At 40.2% G+C, this 24,606-nt stretch overlaps 1 protein-coding gene across 6 annotated transcripts in view; it reads right to left on the bottom strand.

The window, feature by feature from the left end:
- PLCB4 (phospholipase C beta 4) overlaps positions 1-24,606 on the bottom strand; it is a 385,664-nt gene that overhangs the window by 245,007 nt on the left and 116,051 nt on the right. The window lies entirely within an intron of this gene.

The raw sequence follows: 24,606 nt of genomic DNA, 5'->3' as shown, positions 1-24,606 counted from the left end.
ACACATTAATAAATTAGTGACATTTCTAAATGAATGACAAAGACACACAGTCATCAAATCAGAAACAGCACTGCTACACTCAGCCTACAGGGTTTATATACTCTCTCTACTAAGCTGCTGATCTACAATTCAATCTCTTAACCTACCAAAATAATTAAGCAGCAATTGAACAACAAGGCTATCCCAAATCTTCTAGAAGTAAATATGATGATCTTTTCCTGATTAATAGTGAAATGTCCTTAGATGAACTGGAAGAAACATTTCAAAAAACAGTAGTGCTGAATAGGAAAGATGTACAAAAGAACTGCATCTATCTACAAAAAGAGTCAATGTTTTTGATGTGTATTTTTGTACTGTCTTTATTAACAAGTTGTTTATGAAGATTCTGGATTTGACATTGGATTTCTGGTTTGGTTGAAATTTAGATTTCAAGTTCTTTCCAAGACTGGTGGGGAGAGGGGAGTGTGGAGTAGTGCCAGATGGTGTCAGAAGGACACAGAAGAGGAAGCCGTCTGTATTTGGAAAGAAGGTAGAGGCAGAAAAACTGGCAATCGAGACAGGGGAAAATGATGTCTGCAAAATTTGAATCGAGATTTTGTGAAGGTCATCAACTACATATGGAGATGTCTACAGTAAGGTCCCGGATAGCACGGTACATGCTCTCAATGCAAGACTGTGTCATAAAAAAGAAAGAAGTGAACCTGGATCTAGATGGACAGGTATGGAAAAAAATTCTCAGGTCACAGTATTAATTTTTAAAAACTCAAGTAGTATAATAATATGTATACTATAAGCCCACTATGTTAAAACAAACCTCAATAATATATGTGTAAATACTCAGATGTGAACATTGTTATATGCAGAGAACATATCTGGAGGGATAACAAGAAACTCTTGAGTGTGGCTGCCTCTGGGGAACTGGTACCGAAGGGAGATAAAAAAGAGCCTTTGCATTTTAACCTAACATTTAACCATTATATAACATTTTACCACAAAACATATTACTTTTATTATTGAAATTGAAAAAGAAAGAGTCCAATTCATCCTAAACTCTATAGAAAGAAACCTTCCATTTTAAATATACAGAATTAGAGAGCCTACAGCATCAGGTACACCTACTTTACTTTACTGATTAAGTGAATATTTACTATGACACAAGATCTAAGGATGAATTGCATTATCATATTTAATCCTTATAAAAACTCTAAAATGTATGTACTTTGATTATTCCCATTTTATAGAAGAGAAAACTGAGAAGTTAGGTGACTATTTAAGAATTACACAGAGCTTGCATTCAAAACCTGGCACCCTGGCCCATGTTTAGTCTCTATGCTACTGTCTCCTCCATGGCATTTACCATATTTTCGTTATTACATTTATATTTGTAATGATGTATTAATGAGACAATTTATTCCATGAAGACAGGCATTGTGTGTGCATTGAAAGCCATTATGTATATCCCCAGCACCTAGCATAGTGCCTAGCACACAGTAGGTGTTCAATAAAGCTCTGATGAATAATTAAGTGGCCTGCCTAGAGCCTGGAAGTTAAACTACATAACTGTTTTATACCTCCTGGGGCTGTGAAACAAGCTGAGTTCCAAAAAATCTCACTGATTAACCACTGACATACCATGCTCCTCGTTTTGAGAAACCACTTGCTGCCCAAGTCATTCTGTAACCAAAGACTCAAAGACTGGACACATATTTTCCCTTTCCTTCTTTAATTCCCTAAGTGACTATCCAGCATAAAACTGATGCATTGTTCCATAAATCTTTCTCATTCTTTTTAGGGCTAGGATATTGCAACACTGGGGAAAGCCAATGTTGAAATACTTAACTACAAAGAAGTGCAGTAGTATAAACAGTTTGTCATTTAGCATCTGGCATATGGTAGGCAAACTATTGTAACTGACTTGGTGTTGTAGTCATATGTGAATCAAGGCCTCAGCCTACCTACTTTTTCATTCTAATATTATTACTCTAGGTGTCGAAGGATATAAATGGGGTCTTTTATAAAGGAGAGACCGTGTGGATGAGTGAGTGTGTGTCTGCGTGTCTGTGTATAGGGCTCTGTGAATCTCTGTTGTATTTGTGTCCCCGTGTGTGCAGCTGGTCTTTCAAAAGAGAAAAGATATTTTTCTGTAACATAGAAGGAAAGCTAATAAATAGTTAGACAAAATCCCCAAATCCCAAATTCTATTAGTGCTAATATAAACAAAAGCTATTTTTCATTCAACAAGGATATCAAGACTATTCATTGAGGAATGATAGTCTATTCAACAAATAGTGCTGGGACAACCGGATATCCACAGACAAAGGGATGAAGGTGGTTCCTACCTCACACCATACTCAAAAATTAGCTCAAAATGGATCACAGATGTAGATATAAGAGTCAAAACAATACAACTCCTCAGAGTAAATTAACATAGGAGTAAATCTTTGTGACCTTGTGTTAGGCAATGGTTTCATAGATATGACACCAAATGCACAAACAATGAAAGGAAAAATGAATAAACTGGACTTTATCAAATTAAAACTTTTGCGCTTCAAAGGTCACCATCAAGAAAGTGAAAAGACAACCCATAAAACAAGAGAAGATGTTTGCAAATCATTTATCTGATAAGGGACTGGTACCCAGAATATATTAAGAACTATCACAACTCAACAATAAAAGGACAAATAACCCAATTTAAAAATGGGTAAATGATGTGAATAGATATTTCTCAAAAAAAGATATATAAATACAAAGAGACGCACAACCATCAGAGAAACGCAAGTCAAAACCACAATAAGATACAACTTCACACCCAGTAGGATAATTATAATCAGAAGAAGATTATAACAAGTGTTAAAGAGAATCTGGAGAAATAGGAACCTTCACACAGTGCTTGTGGGAATATACAATGGTGCAGCCACTTTGGAAAACAGTCTGGCAGTTCCTCAAATGGTTAAACATAGAATTATCTTATGGTCCAGTAATTCCACTCCTAGGTATGTACCCAAGAGAAATGAAAACGTGTCCAAACAAAAAAATTATATGTACTTTTTCATAACAGCATTATTTATAATAGCCAAAGGTAGAAACAATCCCAATGTCTATCAACAACTGAAGAATGGATACACAAAATGTGGTATATATTTGTACAATGGAATATTATTCAGCAATAAAAAGAATGTGACATGGATACATGCGACAACATGGATGAATCTTAAAAAAAAATTATACTAAATGAAAAAAGCAAGTCACAAAAAAACACATATTACATGATTCCATGTTTATGAAATTTCCAGAATAGGAAAATTCACAGAGATAGAAAGCAGATTAGTGGTTATGCAGGACTGGAGGAGCAGGGAAGACGTGGAGTGACTGCTCATGGGTACAGGCTTTGTCTTTGGGGTGATGAAAATGTTCTTAGATTGTGGTAGTGGTTGCACAACTCTGTGAATACACTAAAAACCACTAAATCATACATTTTAAGTGGGTAAATTTTATGCTTCTTATGAAATTATATTTCATTAAAGCAGTTTTTTTAAAAAGGCTGCATTTCAGTGAGTTTGCCAGTGAATATTAGCTGGCTTCTTTCAAAAATGACAAAACACTTATTCACACTCTTCGAGAAAACACAGTAAGTGGTGAATATTTTCATTTTTAGAAGACTTACTACTGTAATTCTCCATGGGGTTCCTTGCGATGGGAAATACACACAACTGTATTTTATTCTCACCAAAGAAGAGTACATGCACAGAACTGCCTCCGAACCATAATCAAGTACCAACATCTCAGAAAAACCACCATTAATAACAGATGCCGCAGTGTTTGAGATACAGTCTTATTTCAAAGCAATAGGGGACTTCAGCCAAGGAGGAGTTTTGATTTCTCAGTGGAGGAAAAAAAACTACTGAAGGGGAGGCTGTCATGGGCCTGAGCTGGCCACATACATGTCCCCATGGTCACCTTTTAAAGTTTGAGCTGGTTGTTAATGTTTAAAAAATGAGGGATTTCATATAAATCTCTGGAACCCCTGCTTCTCTTGGAAATCTGAAAGATTGAGCAACAGACCCAGAGTGCCACAGGTATGCCAGGCACAGCCAAGAGGCCACTGTCCGTTCAAGAAGGCCTGAGTTCTCCAGTTCCCCACAGCCCCCACCCTCCCGATCACTTCCACCCAGAAAACTTCCTCACCTACCCTCTGCTTTCCCTTCCCCCAGCGCTGAGTTAGTGAGCCCTAAATTAAAGGTATAGTCAGTAACTTTTATAACCACGGAAGGAAGGGAATTCACATTCCTATTCTGCACATTTTTCCTTTACTGTCTTGCAATAAATGTCCAGCAAGAGAGCAATTTAGTCATTCCTTTGCCCCTCGCTAAGTCTGAAACTGCCAGTTTGAGAAACTGTTCTAAACTCTGCCCAAAAAAGTTATAGCTCCTGTGTCTTTTACTGTGGCTAACTGGCTCTAAAATGTATAACTGTGGGCTTTTATGGAAGCTTATTATAAGTTACTTATAGATGTTATTTTTTTTCTCTAAATAATGCTAATGGCTTTGCAATTACCCACCTACCTTCTTTTGCCTGGTTTCGCTCGTGTATTGGTTTTCTATGGCTGCACCACTGCCACAAACTTTGTGGCTTAAAAAAACACGTTTATTAGCTCATAGTACTGTACGTCAGAAGTCCAGTATAGTTGCTGGGTTCTCTGTTCAGCATCTTACAAGGCTAAAATCAAGGTGTTTACTAAGCTTCCTTCCTTTCTGGAGGGTCTGAGGAATAATCTACTTCCAAGTTCTAGCAGGTTGTTGGCCAATTTCACTTCCTTGTGGTCACAGGACTGAGGACCTGTTTCCTTGCTGGCTGTCAGCAGGGGGCCACACTCAGCTCCCAGATGCCACCCACACTCCTTGCCACACAGCCCCCGCCATCTTCAAAGCCAGCGGTGGAGAATCTCCCTTACGTGGAATCCCTCTCTCTCTTTGAATCTTTCTTCGGTCCCTTTTAGGGGCTTAGCTGATTAGGACAGGCCAGAGGATAGGCTCTCATTCTTAAAGTCAACTGTACCAGATAACATAACCAAACCACAGGAGCGACATCCCATACAGTCACAGTCTTACGGATCACACAGGGTGTGCACACCAGGGGGCGGGAGTCTTGGGGCCATCTTCGAATTCTGCCTACTATACCTAGTAATTGCTAGCATGCGTTTGTCATCTGCATGCATTTTTCTTCTTAATCTGGGAGCTGAGGTCATGTGACAGGAAAAGCTAACTAGCCAGCAGAGAGGACATATGAAAACAAAAACAGAGAGCATATTTGTAACAATTCTCCCATTCATCACTAGAGTAGTTAATGTTCTTAGGATTCCATTATCTAACCCTAAGAATGCATGTACTCCACCAAATTCCAAATCTATATGAGACGCTTCTCTCCTTTTTAATTTAAACTGAACCTTATGAAACTGGATGTCTGGAAAACCAACATGCTAGAAGGAGGAGGAAGAGCAGAAAAAGACAAAAAACAAACACATACTTAGTACCTAGAAGGACAAAAAATAAAAAGACGAGTGCCCAAATAACACCATGGACTGAAATTTTTAAATTACATTTTCTACGTGGTGTCAACCAATTGAACTGCTTTTTCACTCAACTAACTTGGTTATTTGGAAGTTACACAGAGGCAACATATATATAACCACACTAATATTTAAAGGAAAAGGATAAAGATAATTAAAAACATGTTTAATACACTCACCAGCACATGACAGATTAGTTAATATTTTTTTTACAGAAAAAAAATGAGAATCGTTAAGAAATCTCCTTTCAAAAACATGTTTGGTCAGAGAGCACAACTGTCTGACAGGTTCGGAAGAAGCAAAGTAAGTAATAACAATAATAATAATAACCAATTAATAAGAAATTACCATGTCCAGGTACTAGTCTCAGTGTTTTATGTGTATTAACTCATTAAATCTCACCAAACTCTATAGGTTGAGGACACTGAGGCACACAGTGTCACTTATCCAGAGCCAAGTGGCAAGTAAGCAAAGGAGCATGAATTCAAAGCCTGACGATCTGGCTCCAGGACCCTTCCTCTTAAGAACTGCATCCGCCCGTGCACCCATCTGTGCTTCCATGCTGTGCAACAGGGGCACTTTCTGCACCTATATACAGCACGAGGCGGTGGCCAAGCACAGATGCATTGCACTCGAACTGATTTGGCTCACAGCCAAGGCCAAGGGGTGAGGGAGGGCTGCAGCTCTGCCAACGAGTGTGTTTCTGTAATCTGCATCAAGACACACTAGGGGGCCTGGACCCGTGGCTTAGTCGTTGGGTTCTCGAGCTCCGCTGCGGCGGCCCGGGGTTCACAGGTTCAGATCCTGGACACGGACCGATGCACTGCTTGTCAAGCCGTGCTGTGGCAGCGTCCCATATAAAGTGGAGGAAGATGGACACAGATGTGAGCCCAGGGCCAACCTTCCTCAGCAAAAAAAGGAGGATTGGCAACAGATGTTAGCTCAGGGCTAATCTCTCTCAAAAAAAAAAAAAAAAGAGAGAGAAAGATACCCTATGTACCAGCAACAGCCTTGTCCAAGGAAGCCTATGAAGTCCTCTTAAAAAAGAAAAGAATCTAGGCATTCCTCTACCCCCTATGTCTTTATTTGGAAGAGGAAACAGGAAAAACGTAATTGATTCCTTCTTTCTCTTTTTTACTCCTTCTAAATCCTTATCCATGATCCTAGATTTTGAAATTGAGAGATTATAAACAGATGGGAACAAAGCCGAGTTAACACTAGAAGCAAAGAAGAGAAACCACTGGTTCCCTTTCCTATTGCAGAGAAGAAAGTTAGCCTTCCTCTAACGAATAAGAAAGGAAAAATCTGTAGTTCAATAACCTAGAACCTTTTCCATCAACTCCACCCAGCCAGAGCAGGGGCGGCACGACACCAGGTGCCATCAGCAGCACAGACCCCAAGAAACCCATGCTTAGCAGTTGTAGTAATATTTCACTGGAGGTGGAGTTGGGGTGCAGGGCCCAATATTACATCTTGACATTTGCATTAAAAGCACATTTGCTTCCAACGACTCATTTCCACAACTTAGGTTGGACGAGCCCATGTGTCAGGGGGCATTTACTCTGTGACCTTTCCTGGTACTTGCAAGGCGTGACCAAGGCCTGTTATCATGCCAGGGCCCTCTGCATGAGGAGGTGAGGGACTAGAACTACACTTTAATCAGCCCTCTTTATATTCTCCTATGGTTCCATCTCAGCTCCCATGCCCTGGTGCTCACACAGCAGAAATTACAGAAATATAAATTTATAAATATAATTATATATTTCCAGATTTTAATATATTTTATGTTATACATAATATATTTGTGTATAATATTTTATATCTTATATGTTTATATATTATACATATTTTATATGTTTATTATATTATATATATTTATAAATATAAATATAAATTTTGTCAGGGAAAGCTCCTTTTAATAGGATGCTTTGTGGTGTGGCTTGTTTCGGGTCTTGGTTTTTACAAGGTTTGTTAGAATTTCTCATGCTACATAATTTGACTTAAAATTGCCATGCATTGCTGCCAAAACACTCAAATATATTCGAGATCAGACATAACCCTCAAGGTCCTTGGCTGCCTGTGGTCGTCAGTGATCCCTCAGAACATTCAAGCAGGGTCTTAGTTTCAGAAACCTGGATATATGCCAACCCAGGTAATTATTCTCTGCCTACCTAATTTCCCCAGGCAATTTTAATTGAAAATGGTATTATCCTTTACCTCAGTTCTAATCTGCTCTGACGTGTCCCTGTGTCCTCCTTCTTCCCTCCATCAGAAGCTAACTGAGCTGGTTTCTTTTTGAAGCTTAAATTGAAAAAAATGTTTCTGAATCTCCCAAGAGGGACAATATCAGATAAATATGAGCCATTTAATTAGTCTCAAACCAATGTACTAAATACCACTGGCAGCGGTTGCCAGACACCCCTCCTTGCTGCCCTAACCTTACGAAAAGTTTCTTTTGTGGATAGAAATTGAAGGTGTTCTTACTGAAAAACTGACCAAATAAAAAAAATGGGAGGACGGGAGTGGGAGGGACACTAGAAAATTTTACTCTCCTGGGATGATTTTAAAAGATACTGTTCCCTTGTTCATTTCCAAATAACCTGATTTAGAGTTAGCAGAATAAAAAGCACCATTTAACTCAGAAACGCCTGAAATTCAATGAAAATGCAACAGAAATGTGCTTTTTGCTAACTTCCAACAAACATGTACTTAAACCAGTGCTGTCCAATAGAAATAAAATGAAAGCCACAAATGTGAGATACACATGTAATTTTAAACTTTCTAATAGCAACACTAAAAAAGTAAAAAGAAACATGGACTACTACTCAGCTATAAAGAGGAAAGAACCACTGATACAACAAATCAGATGAATCTCAAGGGAATTTTGCTGAGTGAAAAAAGCTAATCTCAAAAGGTTACACACTATATGATTCCATTTATATGACATTCTTGAAATGACAAAAGTATACAGATGAAGAACAGATGAGTGATTCCCAGGAGTTAGGAGGAGAGGAGGGAAGGAGAGAGGTGTCTATGGCTATAGAAGCATAGCACAAGGGATCCTTGTGATGGACTACTTCTATATTTTGACTGTGGTGGTGGCCACACAAATCTACACAGGTGATTATGTTGTCCAGAACTAAACACATACACAAGTGCACATAAAACTGGTAAAATATGAATAAGGTCAATGGATTGTATCAATGTCAATTTTGTGGCGTGTGTACCCTAGTTTTGTAGCATGGTGCCAGTGGGGAAAACTGGATGAAAGGTATAGGGGATCTCTCTGTACTATATTTCACAACTGTGTGTGAATCTACAATAATCTGAAAATTAAAAGTTAAATAAAATGAATTTAATTTTAATACTATATTTAAACCAGTATATGCAGAATTTTCTCATATGATTGATGTATGTGTAATTGATATAAAAATTGAGATATTTTACATTCTTTTTTTTTTTTTTTGGTATTCTAAGTCTTTGGAATCCAATGTGTAGTTTACACTTTCAGTACATTCCAATTCAAACTAGCCACAAAGTGTTCAATGGCCACGTGTGGCTGTGATTCCCGGTACTGGGCAGCAAAAATACTTCAAACTTAGCCTAATGTCCACTTCCCAATCCCCTCCAGTGGCACATTCCCTGTTACATAAAACATCTTTGCTTACTGGAAGTCTCTTACAGAGCAGGTTCATAGTGAAACCCTTAGAGCTTGCCCAGTCACTGGTAAATATGATCTGTCTGGGGGAGAAAATTCCATCAGTGGTACCAACCTGAATGTGTTTTGGACTATAGTTCTAAGACAAAAATTAATAACTAATCCCTCTTAAATAAACTTCTAGTATCTTCTAAGAAATAATACTTAAGAAGAGTTTCAAGAGCTATAGTATATAGACTGGGTTCAAGGATTAAGATTTTTAACTATTTTTGAACCTTTGTAACTTTTTGTGCTGTTTTTTTTTTTCCCTCTCTCTCTGTTTTCCTATCTCCCTGCGGTGATTAGAAGTAGAATTATTAAAATAAGAAGGCCTTGTGGGTTTGCTCTTGAGAGCCATGAAACTGTGAGACTCAATTTTCCTCCACAGGCAGTCATGGAGGAGAAAGAAACAAGTGATAAGTGTGTGATAGCAGCTTTGAAAAATACATAAAATTAGGCCAAATCTCTTGGGATTCTGAAAAGTAAAATAGGGAGCAGATGACAAGAAGCCCAGGGCTCAATCTCAAAAGACCAGTGCAATCTCCATCCCCCACAGAAAGTGGAAACGAGATGAGAAAACACTATTCCCAAACGGAGCCTTGGGGAGTATAAAGAGAGTGGGTGTTGGGATGAGAGAGACCTATCTTTGAGAATACAAGTCAATTAACCTCTCTTGGACCTAGTTTCGTTGTTTGTAAAGCAGCAAAATTATCTACCTCAGTCATTGTTATGAAATTAAATGGAATAATACATGAAAAGTGCCTATCACTTTCCTGCAATCCGGAGTGGGTGTTCAATTACAGTCTTCTCCCACTCCTTTATTTCTGTACTCAAATAACTATTCATATAGAGAAAATGATCTGTGCAAGTCAAACTAAGAATAGTACCATCAGAAACAAGAGCTGTTGCTCTAGAGTAATGCCAGAGAGAAAAATATTTTATTTTAATCTGTTGTGATTCACTTCTAATCTGCTGGTAGGGAGCTGGTTTCATGATCAATCTAGGTTTATAAAACTCTTGAGACAGCTGTATAGAAGCAGGTATACCCAAGGCAGAAGACCCAAAACAGTCTAGAAAAATGGAAACAGGGCTGATTTCACCAGAGAATCATGACTTCAAGAACCTTTACATATTTACATTCTTCACAAACATAAAATGTATTTTCTAGTCAGCAAGTGAGAATAGAAAAAAAGAGTATGATACAGTTTACAAGAACCACTCAATGCTTGAAGTTCTCATTATGAATTATGTAACTTTGAGACTAGTATTTATGTTTGCCAGACAGTTTTTGGCCACAGACAACTGGTCGACCATCTGTTCTTTGAGAACTTACGTCATGATCCGGCCCACTGGGGCCCAACACACTGGGGTACAGCAATAACTTAGTTTTTATTGATGGAACCAACTCTGCAAACTCTTCAAGGCCCAGACACAGATGCTGATGCCGGGGCCTTGAGACAGGTACCATATGGAATAGATGGGCTGTAAATGCACAGCCTGGCATAATTTGTATGGACAACAGCCTGCTCTAATTCTGTCTCCTGTTCATCTCTATTTGGTTTTACGAAGGAACTACAGCAGCTGATTCACCTACAACTCTAACTTGAAGGACAAGTTCTCGGTCTTTGTCAGCACTGTGCTAGGCTAGTCAGCTGGGAAGGTCCCTCTGAGGATATGAAACAGCTTCTGGAAGAACATGGGAAGGTTTTTTGACACTTACTTCTGACATCAGAGTCCAAGTCCATCATGCTATGAGTACTACCTGAAACAGGACAAAGTCTCTCAAGGAAACCACAGCAACTGAAGTAAAATGAAATGAGGAACTAAGACTCGGATGTGCTCACCCTCCTAGAACATTCAGGCTTTATCCACGCCTGGACTCAAAGGCATAACTGGTTTTCATAATGAAGAGAATTAATTCCCTACTTTTATTTTTCATTCACATATAGTAAAATTCACTCTTCCTGGTATATACAGTTCTGAGTTTTGACAAGTGCATACAGTCAACCACCACACACAATCAAGACATAAAACAGTTCCAGTACCCCCCAGACTCTCTCATGTGGCCCCTTTGTAGTCAGCCCCTCCTCCCAATCCCACACAACCACTAATCTGTGTTCTGTTCCTATAAGGTTGCCCTAAGTGTAAGGAATCATACATTATGTAACCTTTTGAGTCTCGCTCTGCCTTCTTTCACTTAGCATAATGCATTTTCTGAACCACCTATATTGATGTATTCATCAAGAGTTCATTCCTTTTTACTGCTGAGTAGTATTTCATTGTATGGATGTACCACCGTTCGTTTTTTCATTCTCCAGTTCAAGGACCTCTGGGTTGTTTCCAGTTTCTGATGATTATAAATAAAGCTACAATGAATATTAGTGTACAGATTTTGGTGTGAACACAAGTCTTCATTTCACTTAAGGTAAATGCTCAGGAGTGGGATTACTGGGTCATATGTAAGTGCATGTTTAACACTATAAGAAACTGCCAAACTCGCTTCCAAAGTAGTGCACCATTCTGCATTCCCATCAGCAACGTATGGGAATCCCAGTTGTTCTGCAAGTTTACCCACCTGGTACTGTCAGTTTTTTTCTTATTATTATTTTATCCATTCTAATGAGTGTATGGTGATATCTTACTGATTTTAAAATTATGAATCTTTAAGATTTATCAGATTTCAAAAAGTAACATATTTCTATCTTTAAGTCAGTAATACATTATTATCTTCCTTTTGGAGATAAGGCAACAAGCCTAAACAATTAAGTAAATTCACACCCGTTACAACATGCAGAAGATCTTCCGGTTCTAGAAGAAATGTTCCTTCTACAAGTTTGCATGTATGTATCTAACACCTACAAATAATAATAATACATCAATAATAATAATTATTATAACAGATTCCCATTTAACAATAGGAAATAACTCTCTAATACATAACTTTCATTAGTGTAAAAATCATAAATTGTTAATCAAACATGTATATATAGTTGTATATATACTACATACACACACATATTTCATTATAAAAGGCAGTTTGTCAAGCACATTGAAAATTTAAATCTGATCACAAAGGGAGGAGTGCCTAATATATTAGAAAAATTTTACACAAACTTATACCAGAAACATCATATATTTGCATAAATTAATGATCTGATTACAAATGTTAGCTGCTCCTAGAAAGATCTCCATTTTTCACCAACTTATTGACCGTCTGTTCTGTTACTGTTTGTACTTTAAATTAAGAAAACTAAATATATGAGTTAGAATTTTTACCATGTCTGATTTTTTACCACTTTGTTGTAATATGCTAAGGATTATTTTATGCATTCCTTATCTATTCCCATAGATGGAGCAGGAAATTAAATGTCTTGCATGAAAAATAGTTATTTCACTCATTTAACAAATATTTATTTCACTCCTAGCAAGCTGGAGGGGAGTGGTTTCTACTTTAGATAAGGACCTCAGGAGGGGTCTCTTTAATGCAGTAACATGATCAAAGAACTGAGGGAAGTAAAGGAGTAAGCCTTGTGAAGATCTGGAAGAAGAGGATTCCAAGAAGAGGGAATAGCAAGTGCAAAGGCCCTGTGGGGAGTGTGTGTTTTGCAAGATTGAAGAGATCAATGTGGCTGGAGCATAGCAGAGTCAGCAAGAGGGACACTAGAAGGAGATGAAATCTGAAAAAGGGAGCCAGATAATGCAAAGACATTGACTGAATCTGATCCTCAGTTATATGGGAAGTAATTACAGCATTTTAAGTGGTAGAGTTACATAGTCTGACCCAAGTCTTAAAGGAACACTTTGCTATTTGTAGAACTGACTGTAGCAGGACAAGAGTGAAGCAGAGAAACCATCTGACAGGTTACTACAAGAGTCCAGATGGCTTGGTCAATGCTGGTAATAGGTGACATGGGGAAAACTAGACGGATGTAGTACATATTTTGAACACAGAGGCAATAGGATTGGCTGATGGAGCACATGCAGAATGTAAGAAAAAGGAAAGATGTCAAAGTTGAAAACTAGCATCAAAAAGGTTAAAGAAACAAAATCACTTAGTCTGAAAAACAATGAAGAGTTTCATTTCAACAAGGATCTTGGAGAAACTGAAACACAGTAACTGTATCGACTAACTGGAGTCCAATTTTTGAGAGTCAAGAGTGAAGATGGGAAATGGAGACTGCCATTTCCAATAACTAACTTTTGGGACACTTGCTGTCATCAGTCACTGAGGCAGAGTCATTGAGAACCCCGAGTAAAGATCAAAATCAGAATACCATTCTTTCTCTTCAGCCCTTAATGACTTTTATGTAATATATTCCATATCAGCTATTGTAGCTGAGTTTGACAGGAATTATCCACATGAATAGATTAACAACAGATAAACAAGATGATTGAAATGTAAATAGATGAAGATTAATGCAGTGGAGTGCATGAACCAACATTCAGGAAGAGATAAGACTCAAAATAGTAAATTATAATTCCAAAAGTTTCATATACTATATCAATTGTCTGAAATAATAAAAATCTGGACAACCTGGGGTTTAGAATACAAATATTTTTCATTTCTCTCAGAAAGTTAGGATGCTGTCAAGATGAAAATCACTTGTACAAAGATAAACTAATGTTTCCAGACTGATAATAATTTTAAAGAAATTAAAGATGGTTTTGAAGGACTAGAGGGATTGAAATTGAAAATGGCATTGGACAACATTCCACTAGATTTCCATGTTCCCACCATCTAAGATCCAAGGGTGAGAGAAGCAGTCAGTGCTATGGTAACATGTTTCTCAGGACTCCATCAGAGATAGGGACTTTGGAACCAAGTACTCAACATAGTGTCCATTAGGTTTATTCTCATTACTTTACAATAGTGTTTCCCACACCTCACAGTGTTTAATAAATGCTTATTGAATAAATGGAATGTTTCACCACCATTACCCCAGAGAAACTTTAGGATGATCATTAACATATTGGGCAGAGTAGGAAAGTAAACACACCTCCATTTTTATAATCCTTCTTTTCCCAAGGTGGGCCCAAAGTACTTCCCTCGTTATGATTCTGGGGGTACGTAAAGGTGACTTAGTGTTCTAATCCTGAAACCTATAGCATTAAAAGAAACAAACAAACAAAAAAAGAGTAGAGGGGCTGGCCAGGTGGCATAGGGGTTAATTTTGTGTGTTCTGCTTCAGAGGGCCTGGGTTCGCTGGTTCAGATCCTAGGCATGGACCTACTCACCACTCATCAAGCCATGCTGAGGCAGCGACCCACATAGAAGAGCTACCACTCTACAACTATGATATACAACTATGTATTGGGGCTTTGGGGAGAAAAAAGAAAAAAGAGGAAGACTGGCAGCAGATGTTAGCGCAGGGCCAGTATTTGTAAAAAAAAAAAAAAAAAAGAGTAGAGACTACTTTGGAATTTCTCAAGAAAGTTAAAGTACTTCAACATTTAATAATACTCATTAATAGAGTCCCACTGGTAATATATGTCCGTGCCCCCACACCACATTATAGACCAACCATACCTAAGCACATTTGAAATCCTAAAGTTCTCCCATGAAATTACAGGCCACATGATGCTCCTCTCAACTCTGAGGATTCACCAAAGGTAGAATAAGGGTTAAAAAAGCCCTCTACTATTTCCATAGATGGCCTTCAAGAAAGAAATAAAATGTTAAATCAAAATTCGGGAACACAGCAATATGCTGGTGAAAGAATTCATAGGCCGTTCTTCAATTCCGATTTATCAACACACTATCCCCTCTATTCCTCATGATTAGAGTGCAGTGTTAATCGTTCACATCTCTGGAGCTGAGATAACCTAAGGACAAACGAGTGACCAGAAATATCCCATTAATATGACCACTCAGGGCCGGCCCTGTGGCTTAGCGGTTAAGTGCGCGCGCTCCGCTACTGGCGGCCCGAGTTCGGATCCCGGGCGTGCACCGACGCACCGCTTCTCCGGCCATGCTGAGGCCGCGTCCCACATACAGCAACTAGAAGGATGTGCAACTATGACATACAACTATCTACTGGGGCTTTGGGGGGAAAAAAAAAAGGAGGAGGATTGGCAATAGATGTTAGCTCAGAGCCCGTCTTCCTCAGCAAAAAGAGGAGGATTAGCATGGATGTTAGCTCAGGGCTGATCTTCCTAACAAAAAAAAAATATATATATATGACCACTCAGCCACACCACAGTATTCATTCTAAGCTGAAAATCATAACTATTTAATAGCACAAAGCCCTACACTTATTTGCATCTTACAAGACTACAGCAGCTGGCTAAATCATCTTGCCCTTATTTAATTTACCATTCTCTCACATTAGTTCTCCTGCAGAAACAGGACTGCAGGTGCCTTTCAATAACTCACTGACAACTTAGAACCAGAAAGAATAAATTTGCTTTGTTGATTCCCTGTATTCCAGGAAGAAAGAGAACCAGTAATGGTGAAACCATTTACCTGATGCAAGCCTACATTCTTCTCTTTCTTCTATTTTTACAGCAACATAAATAGTGACCAAAAGTATACTATGTGATTTTTCTTTTGTTTCAATATTCTTTTAACTGTGTTTCTTTCAAGAGGGAGGGAGAATATGTTTTGGAGACAGACATCCTTAGATAAAACACTGCTCTTAGATGATAGTTGTCAAATGCTGACTTAGAACTATGTTTATAAATGACGTAAAAACTTTGAGGATATACCCAGAGAGACCTAAGGAGTTTGCCATGGAAATACAGCTAACTTGCAAGATCAGTTCCTTTTGCTGAGAAAGGACACCAGAACTCAGGTCAGGAAGCTCCCCTAAGCCAGTACAAGGTTTGGTTTTGTTTCTGTTTGGGGACAGGAGAGTTTGATGATTTAAACTTCTCCAGGCAATTCCTGTACAGGTCCTAGTGCAGTCTAGACCATCGCTGTTTAATAGAAATAAAATGGGAGCCACATGTGTCATTTAAAATTTTCTAGTTGCCACGTTAGAAAAGTAAAAACAGGTCAAATTAATTTTAATAATATATATTCTTTAACTCAATGTATCTAATATACTATCATTTTAACAAGTATTCCATGTACAAAAATTATTAAGGAGATATTTTACTTTTTTTTTCATACTAAGTCTTTGAAATCCAGTGTATATTTTACACTTTCAAGAATATCCCAACATAGACTGGCCACGTGTGGAGAGCTCAACAGCCAAGTGTGGTGAGTGGAGTGGCTCCTGTATTGCACAGCACAGGACATAGGGCAGGTCCTAGAGAAAATCTGAGGATAGTCAATGAAAATCTGATGGATAGTCAATGAGTTGCGAGTTGGCAATAGCAAAAATTCTCTCTTACTAGGTGACGGGAAGAAAAATAATTAGAGGCTCATATAGTCCTTGGCCTGGAAGCACCTAGAAATTCTGTAAGTTACTATAACACTCAGAACTTAACTCTGCTCTAATAGTCCCTCTTATTTCACCCATTACCTCAATGTGCCAAGAGCTCTGTAAGTAAATTATTTTGTCCCATTTGTGAAAAATATTAATTTACCAGTTGTCCTACTACTCTAAGCATCTTGCTTTCTTGCCATCTTGTATTCTCTATGAGCTCTGTTCTTTGTTGCTATACCCAATTGATGAAATTCAAATTTAAACTCAGTTCAGAACTCCAGCTCTCCTCTTGAAATCTAATCATGAGCTATGTCTCAAGATATCTTTCTAAGGTAACTCCTCCACTTACTGAAAACCTATCTACCAAATATTCTGCTAGATACTTCATGAACATCATCTCCAACCCACCAAAGGTAGGCATTATTACCCTTATTAGTAAACTGATGCTAGAAGAAGGCAATAATCTGCTCAAGGTCACAGGAGTAGTTCTGTCCAGCCCTCACCTCCATGACTTTCGACAACCCTCTTTGCTTTGATTTAACAATAACAGCCAGTGTCCTTTTATTCCTAAATCGCCCACCCCAATGTAAGCATCTTTGCATAGGCTGAATTCTGAACACCAATTTCTACATTATTCTTCTGGGTACAAAAACCAGCAAGAAAATAAGAACCATCTGTCACTATTGCGCTTGCAAGAAGCAGAGGGAAACTTTTCTCCATCCCAAGTCCAAGATAAAGAAATTCACTGAGTACCACCCACATTATACAATCCTCCCACCCAGGGGTCCATTTACAGGCCCAACAGTCATTTTAATTGCAAATTGAAGGTCACTCCTGATAATAAGGCCCTCCTCTTCCATTCTCAGGGCATTCTTGTCCCCAAAGTCATTAGTCCAAACTTGTTTCAATTGCTTTTGAATTGTCCGCATACAGATTCCTCTGTGGGGACTGCTGCTATTCCAAGCTTCTGCTCCCCTTGCCCCCTGTTGCTAAGGAGAAGAGACTTCTGCCTTTGTCATTACTACTTGAAATTCTTGTGTGACCGCTACCAGCCCTTTCCTTAACATCAAGAGCCCCTTACCACTCCAAACTGTAACCTCTGCCTTTTGCCCCCCTGAGCCAAGCTCAGCAGCTTCCATTTGAACTCAAAACAGCAGGGCCGGCCCCGTGGCTTAGCGGTTAAGTGCGCGAGCTCCACTGCTGGCGGCCCGGGGTTCGGATCCCGAGCACGCACCGACGCACCGCTTCTCCGGCCGTGCTGAGGCCGCGTCCCACATACAGCAACTAGAAGGACGTGCAACTATGACATACAACTATCTACTGGGGCTTTGGGGGGAAAAAAAGGCAGGGGAGGATTGGCAATAGATGTTAGCACAGAGCCGGTCTTCCTCAGCAAAAAGAGGAGGATTAGCATGGATGTTAGCTCAGGGCTGATCTTCCTCACACACACAAAAATAATAATAATGAAGTCAAAACAGCTGATGCCTTCTATCATGACTGCAAATTCAGTTACTTCAGGGCCCTCCAAGCTTCAAGGAACCCTCCCTGGATAATTGTGGGTTTCAGGCACAGAAGCAGCAGTTTAGATGTTCTCAAAACAGACTAAAAAAGTCAGGAACATCTTCCTTCACCACAGTGCTCTATTTCATCTGATTCTGGGAAGATAGCCACTCAGTAGTCATATCAGTATGAAAACGGTTTTCTGCATCAGAAAAATTTTCAGGCTAACTCTATCTCCAAAATCTCCTTTTTTCCAAAGCAGTCAACCCCTCCCCCAGGCACAGCTTTGCCCTACAGCCTAGCAAGATGGATCCTAACGCAAGTTATCCAAGACCTGCTTCCTCAAAGGGTGCCCGTGGACCAGCAGCATCACACCAGCTGGAAGCTTGTTAGAAATGCAGAATCTGCATTTTGACACGATCCCAGGTGACTCATGCTCACATTCAAGTGTGAGAAGCCCAGTTCAAGACACAGCTGAAAAAAATCTGACTATGATTTCATAAATAACTGGACAGTTGACGCAAATTGCAATTTTTCATTTAATTTCCATTATGCTAGGGATTGTTGGGTTTTGTTGATAGGTCTGTTTTTCTAACCTAAAACTGGACTGAAAATAAAATAGTTTCCAGAGGAAACCCAACTTTCTTAATGTGGTCCTAGAATCCTGCCATCTCTTCACTTACTGAAGTGAAAATTTATACTCTGACAACTTTGTTTACGTGCATAGAGAGAGACGTGAACTACTAAAAGACTTTTGCAACTAAGCTCGAGGACAACGCACGGAATAATTGCCAAACAAGCAAGCAAGCAAATATATCCTCATAATTAATAAGCCCTACGAATTTTCCTTTCACGATCACTACAAATTCTATTAGGATGATTTATGAGAGATACAGTTTTATTAAATAACTCCATCAATTAGAAATGAAGTAAGGAAATGAAAAGTACGTTGACTTTAAATAAAGCTATATAAAACTATGTTTATGAGAAAATGCAGCTAAAATTTCCTGAGTTCACCCTTCAGCAGTTTTGTGGTAGAGGTATATTTGTAAAATATAAGCATTTTAATAATAATGCCTATATATTGATTACACAAAGTAAGTCATCTTGGAGTCAATTTATCATAAACATTTTCTCATGAACAACACTCTCCACCTTGTTGTTCCAACAAATGAATGAGAATCATTTTTTCTACTGTGAAAATTTATATTTTACTTCACAATCCTACTACAGGCAGTTATGTTTTTCACTTATTAACATTCAGTTGTTTAAAAACATGAAGAAATGTCAAGTTAACAATGAACATACATAAAAAGAGTAATACACAGCTTTCCCTACTTTAAAAAGCAATTCATGCTTAAGGACACTGTTTTCCACACTTTAAAGAAGAAAATAATTTTGCTTTTTAAAATTTTAATATTCTGATTATTAAAGGTCTATGGCTGAGAAACCCTACAATATAAATGAAAAGATGCAACAACATTCAAAAAAGAGATTGTTAAGAATGCCAGCAAATCTATGACAAATACTACCTCAACGTTACGTCTCCACAAATATAAACAAAACTCCCAAAGATCACAATATATTTTCATCTTCTGTCTATTACGTATTCTATATCATTTTAGAATTCTGTTTTTATTGATGGATGCATCCCATTATTGAAAGGAGAAAAAGAAAAGATACATTCAGCCGCCATTTTATCACACTGGACAAACTATAGATGGAAGCGGCCTCTTATTGCAGCTGCTATAAGCAGGTCAATTGGCCCCTGGTCCTTCGTTTCTCTCTCCATGGGGAGAGGACACAGAATGAGGGACCCATGGGGTCCTTCAGATCCACCAAGCTGGCTCAGTGAACCGCAGCAAGAGAGCTGACCAGGGTGTCAACTCCACCAGGACGACGGGGACCACGCTTGTAGAATCCCCAGTGCCTAGCACAGCCACTCAGGTCATCTCTGTTTACAGAACCTCCCAGGCCCTCCCCTGCTGGCATCTCATGTAACTCTGCTCCACAGCGGCCCATTTGCTCCTCTGCAGTCTAAGCGGGAGCACTGCTCTGCCTCCTTCTCAGCCCAAGCGCTCAAGGCAGGGTTAGGCTGGCGGGGCGGGAAAGCCACGGGCAGAGCCTTTGTCTGTGTGGATACTGCTCCTAAGTCAGATGCTCATAACTCAGCCGCCATAGTCTAGATGCAGCGAGCCAAGTGAGCAAAGCTTCCCTGAGAAGGGGATGAGGAATCTGGTGAATCCTTTCATTACAAATAAAAAAACCCAAAATCTCGGCTGCAACACAGTGAGGGATAAAAGAAAAGCAGTTCAAATGTAAATGTTAAGGTCAAATGAGGAATGCATCAGGCACTCCCCCTCAGGGATCACACACTCGCCACTTGCCCTGGCACAGCAAGGGGGAAGAGGGAGTGTGCCCGAGGAAGCACTGAAAAGACAGCAGTGCCGCAAAAGGACCCAGCAGATCACGGTGCAAGACTGAGGTGACAGGAGGAGCTAAGACCAAATGGCCCTGAGAAGGGAGAAGGGGAGGCAAAGACCCACTGTCATGAACAGGAGCTGAGAAGCAGGGGCCCTCAGAGCCAAGAAAAATCAAGAGCTGTGGACTTAGGCAGGAATGTGGAGCCAAGGCTGGATGAGGCTGCTCAGCTGGGTATATGCACCATTGTCCTAATAGAGCACATTCAGCTTGTCCTCCTTTCAAGAAAGTCTAGATCTCTTGAACTCTGAATTCCAAGGGGTCAGCATCATTTCCCTGCTTCAACTCTCTGCCCAGCCCCCCCACCCCCGCCGCAGTCTGTTCTCCACCCAGAAAGCAGAACTATTGTTTTTAAAACATAAATCTGCTCATGCCATTCCTCTGTTCAGAATTCTCCAACAGATTCTCGATACACTCTGAATACGATGCCGAGTCCTTACTTCGTCCCAGGGGACTCTGTTTACCTCATTCCCTACCTCCCTTCCCTTTGATGATTCCACACCACCCAATCTAGCCTCCTTGCCCTTCCACAAACCCCCACACAAGCTCCTGTTTAAGGGTCTTTGCACTTGCTATTCCTCTGCCTTGGATATTTATGTGACTCTCTTACTTTGTTCACGTCTCTGCTCAAATGTCACCTCTTCAGAAAGGCCTCCTCTACCAACCTATACAAAATGGTGGCCTCAACTTCCATCACTCTGCATCTCCTGCCCTTATACTCATTCACCTTGTGCTCACCCACAGCTTCTACTGCAAAAGTGCTTGTGACTCCTTGCCAAAAAGCTTTCCCTGGGCCAAGAGACATACTCATGCTTGCACAGAGGGGCAGGTCAGAAATGCCCCGGGGCAGCCCTCAACCAAAGAGATGGGAGTTAGTGGATAAATAATCAGCCTCACATCCTTCTATGGGACAATTCTGAGGCCTGTTTATACTATCTTCCAGAGGTCTCCAGCAGGATTGTGCCCTGGTTGCCCACAGGGGGCACCTGCCTGATGACACAGCTTTTATTGGCTTCCTTCATTTGTCTTACATCTCTACTCTCCTGCCAGTATTTCCTCGGATCATCTCTCCAATAAAGCACTAGCACTCAAATCTTTGCCACAGCATCTGCTTCACAGGGAACTCAAATTAAGACACCACCCATCCCCTCCTCCTAGCACAGTGCCCAGCACATAGTAGCTACCCATATATTTGTTGAATGAATGAATGAATGAACTGACATAGTTAACCTTCACCTTGGCGATGCTGCTGATAAGAAGCATTTTATGTCTCATCTGAAAAATTGCTTTACATACAGACATTTAGCCCTTGTTTCAGCTAGAACACAGACTCTGAGAAGGACCTGGAATCCATATAGTTTCCTTTTGAGCAACAGTGCTACATATGAGAGCCATTCCTCTGCTGACATCCCAGAATGGGTCTTTTATCTAGAAATATGTTCCTTCTCTTAACTCAATAGATAGATGCTCCATCTCTTGAACCCTAAACTACAGCATATAAAGAATGAGCCCAAGAGTACCATTAAAAGTCACTCCTAAATGCCCACCAGACACAAAATCCTTGCACCTCTGTAGCTTCCCCAGGAAGCTCTCAAGTCAAGAACTGGGGCCAGCTCTTAGGATGAGGACCAGCTACATAACACGCAGGGCCCACTGCCAAAGGAAAACACAGGGTCCCTTGTTATTAAGAATATCAAGATGATGACAGCAGACAGTATTAAATCAAACACAGAGCCCTTCTGAGTCCAGGGCGCTGCACAGGTCACACCCATGAGGCCTGCCCTGCCAAGAACTCATCACGGATAAACTATCAGAGACCTCCTAAGACAGCTCCCTTGGCATTGATTATTCTCAGAGAAAAGAGAAACAGCAGTGTTCTGTTTTATTTTAGGTTAAGCCGCCACAAGACTACACAACTTGTTAACAGCAGAGGCCTGTGGGCAGCTCTCCAGAGCAGTTCAGCTCACATCACCTTCAGACTTCCCAAACACCCACAGAATCAATCACAGCACACAGCTCCCCGCTGCCTGCTCAATGGTTCGAACCACCGACAACTCCGGGGTTGCAATTACTCTGTTGAGTCCCACAGTTTAAACACAGAATTATGTAACTGAAAGAGACAGAGAACCTGCTTTTAGATGCCAGAGGATGCAAAGATCTCAGGATCTATTTCAAGAAAATCCATTCATCACTCATGGGTTGGAGGGGAGGGGGCATAGATAAAAGGTCAGAAGGGTTTGGCAGAAAAACGAAAGGGGAACAAAATGGCCTGCTAGTGTCACACCTAAGCTTCAGGGACATGTATATTTGAGGGAACATACAGATCGAGGTAATGCTAGGGCACAGCTGTGACTACAGTAGACCTGTAGAAATACATCCAAAATGGGAAAATGGTTTAAGGACACTTATACTTGTGAGATGCTTAACATGTTTTAGGGGGAGGAGGAGAAGCAGTCTACTAATGTTTATTGTAGATCCCCACGAGGGGCAGCCAGGATGAGTTTTCAAGCACAAATGACCACAGGACCTTTGAGTGGCCAGGCAACGGGTAGGGCCAAGGCTCAACAGGACAGACTTTTCTTAAATGGTGACTCAGAGCACAATTAAAATCCAATTAACCACAAACCCTACCTCCTGATACGCCAGGTGATTGGTTTTCTACACAAAATCCTTTCCAAAGTTTTTGTTTTCAATCCTGCTATAAAGTGCAAAAGAAATGACTGACTCCATTTGATATGTTAGTATTTAGCAGAATTTCATTTCATGAAAAATTACTCTACTGAATTAACCTCTGCAGGGCATATGATACTGGACCATGACTTCATGTTGGGGACTTCTGGAGCATACAACATCACTCTAAAGTGTATCAAGGAGCAGGAGGTTAGTAGTCAGACATTTCTGGATTGAAACCCTGATTCTGTTCTGCACAGGTTGTGTGACTTCGGGCATTCACTAACTTTCCTGTGCTTCAGTGTCCTTTTATGGTCAAAGGAGAGAGTACCCACCTCTCAGCAGTGTTGTAAGGGGGAAATCAGAGAATGGTCAAGGTTCTCAAATAGAACACGTTCAGACCAAACTCTAGATGTCCCCCAGAAACCTGTGTCTCATGTGTAAAATCTGTGCTCACGCCCATATCCTTGTAAACACAATTTCTGATCTGTCACAAATCCTGATGGCTCGTCATTCAAAATATCCCAAATCTGATCACTCCTCACCAGCTCCAGCCCAGCCTAGTCTGGTTCCAGGCACTCTTACCTCCCACCTGGACCTTTGCCAACTTCCTCTCTGGCTTCCCTGCTCTCTCCTAAGTCCCCCTTCAATTTATCCTCAACACAGCAGACTGAGGAGTCTTATTAAAATGAAAAAAACACTCTGAATAACAAAGTACTTACTTTCGTCTAAAGCGATGGTTCTCAACTGGGTGTGACTTTGCACCTCAGAGGACATTTGGCACATTTTTAATTGTCACAACTTGGAAGGGGGGGTGCTACTGGCACCTAGTGGGTAGAGTCTAGGGATACTGTTAAACATCCTACAATGCACAGGACAGTCCCCCACAACGAAGAATTATCCAGCCCAGAATGTCAGTAGCGCTGAAGTGGTCTGAACCCCCTCTAGCTCCACCTCTGAACTCATCTACTCCTCTTCCCCCACCCTCTCTATATTGCAGAACAGTATGCTTGCTGTTCCTTGCACTTGACGAGGCACTCCTACACAGAGGCAACGTTCTCTCTGCCTGGAATGTTCTTCCTATAGATTCCATAGGTCTTGTTATTTCACCACCTTCAGGCCTCTGTCAATCACCTTATTTTTAGGTGCAATTCCCCTCACTCCAGCCCTGGCATTCTCCGTCCCCCTTTGTTCCACAGCACTTATCACTATCTGGCACACTTGTCATTTTACTTCATTTCTGTCTTCTTCCCCCCCCCTGGAATGTAAGCTCCCTGAATATGGGGACTTTTGTCTGATTTATTTATATTACGTACCCAGCA

This window comes from Ceratotherium simum, chromosome 21, assembly GCF_057802395.1.
Source record: "Ceratotherium simum simum isolate JZ-2026a chromosome 21, ASM5780239v1, whole genome shotgun sequence".
NCBI classification, from domain to species: Eukaryota; Metazoa; Chordata; class Mammalia; order Perissodactyla; family Rhinocerotidae; genus Ceratotherium; species Ceratotherium simum.
Note: the sequence above shows the minus strand (reverse complement) of the source record. Positions and strands in the feature narration are given on the sequence as shown.